The following is a 2,236-nucleotide window of genomic DNA, read 5'->3' on the forward strand; positions in this document are numbered from 1 at the left end:
TTTTCATTGCAGCCCTATCTAGATTTTCCCCACCTCCCTACCCATCCAACTTCATGTTCTTTCCATCTCAGGGAAAAAAAAGAAAGCTTCTTGTTTGTTTATTTGTTTGTTTGTTTGTTTGAATGATTCTATTTTTTACTTTCAGCCTTCTTACCTCCTTTTTTCTACCCTTTTATCTCTAAAGGACTCTTATTACAAAAATATGTTCAAATTGTAAAATTACTTTATCTCCTCTCCACCTGTGTATAACTCCATCTCCATTGTCATCCCAGTTAGAATGTCTCCTTCCAAATTCTTTGTGTGTAATGACTAAGATTAAAATTATTATAGTCTATTATTCATATACAAGGTAGCCTCATTTATAATGTAGATAAACAGGACATATAATATACTATTTTGTTAGAACACTATGTCTTATGGACTAGCAGTCTATGGAAAATGTCTGTCCATTCTCTGTACTTAAGGTTGGGTTTCAGTATAAACCATGTATGAGGAAAGTGATTGCCTGAGGTTATTTATCTTAGACCAAGCTCTCTCCTGGCCATTGTGATTGCAATAAGAATAGAGGGATCTGATTCAAATCAGCAAATTTCTAGGATTTTTCAGTTTGAAATGAAGATAAGAAACTGAGAGACAGGACTCGTGTGAACCAAGCTTAGTAGAAAAGGATAAAGGTGAAATGAATACTGCTAATGATATTCTCCTGGTTCTAGAAAGCTAGTGACAACCTGCCATTCTTGAATCTTGGTTACAATGTTTTGGTACATTTGTTTCTGCTGTTTACATAGGCTTTTGTCATTTGTACCACAAAGTCAAGATAAAGTCACCTCGCAGTTGGAATCATCCATCTCTATTAGTAATGTCAGACAATCATGTAATGCTTGTAATATCATCTTACTTTGAAGTATACATAGGGTGTGAGTGTGCTTATGTCTGAATCTGATTAGTCTCAATAACTTAAAAGGAGCTTTAGAGTAAAGCTCGCTACTCATTTTAGTGTTTCATCAGGAATTTTGTTCCCAAATTAAGCTAGACATCCTTTAAATGCTATTACAATTTTGCACTATCAAAACATTAGTCTAGTTATAGTTTTAAGTTTAATATTTAATCTTAGTTTCCCAGTTTCTGTACCTGCTAAATGGAAAAATTAATACTAATCTAAGACATTTCAAACTGAAAACAAAAACTGAAAACTGAGTAAAATAGTGTTTGTAGGACCTTGATAAGACAATATAATTTATAGTTTCAAATATTTGTCAAGATGTGGGCTGAAAACTAATGAACTAAGAATGAAAATCAAGTCAGGCAGTGGTGGCGCACACCTTTAATCCCAGCACTTGAGAGGCAGAGGTAGGTGGATCTCTGAGTGAGTTCAAGGCCAGCCTAGGCTAAAGAGTGAGTTCCAGGAAAGGTGCAAAGCTACACAGAAACCCTGTCTCGAAAAACTAAAAAAAAAAGAAAGAAAGAAAAGTTAACAAAAGTTCAGAGTAACTAGAAATAATTGGAAATGAAGGGATGTTATTAATCAGTAGATAGTGGAATATATATCACTATCAAATACTAATAATGGGTTCTTTCAAAAATAAGAGTCTAGTTAATCATATATAAAAGGTTTCCTCAGTCAATTTTTACATTTCTGTTAACTGTCTTGACATGTCCCTATATATCAAGTAACAAACCACTTTGACTAAGGAAAAGAAAAATTGACATATATACTTGGCCAGGATCCAAGAAATGTTCAAAGGTAAAGGAAAAAGCACACAAGCAAATAAACACAATGTGTTCACTAACCCATGGATGCAAACCTAAAAGCCTCAAGCAGTAGATAACGTGAACCAAGTTTATCTTCCTGCAAAAGAAAACAAAGGTCTTTAACAATTTTTTTTTCATGAATTTTTTTTGTCTCAGCTTCTTCAGTCAGTTTATGCTGTATGTTTGGAAGCCCTCAATTTCATGCCGTTACTCTTACTTGGAAGTATTAATGGAGGGAACACAGAGGTCTGTCTAGAACTCTGAGATTACTTCCGAAACAGACTTCTCTAGTCAATTTCTTCTGGATGTTCTGAGTACCTGATTTTATATATCTATTACATTTCGTACTTTTACTTTGGCTTGCCAATATACTTAAACTTAATTCAAAACTAACAGTGTGGCTATCATAGATTGTCTCCTTACTGTTCAGAGCTCTCTTGAGCTTCCTGATCTTTGGGTTCTCTGCTGAATAAATTCAGACAAG

The sequence above is a fragment of the Onychomys torridus genome, chromosome 4 (assembly GCF_903995425.1).
Source record: "Onychomys torridus chromosome 4, mOncTor1.1, whole genome shotgun sequence".
NCBI classification, from domain to species: Eukaryota; Metazoa; Chordata; class Mammalia; order Rodentia; family Cricetidae; genus Onychomys; species Onychomys torridus.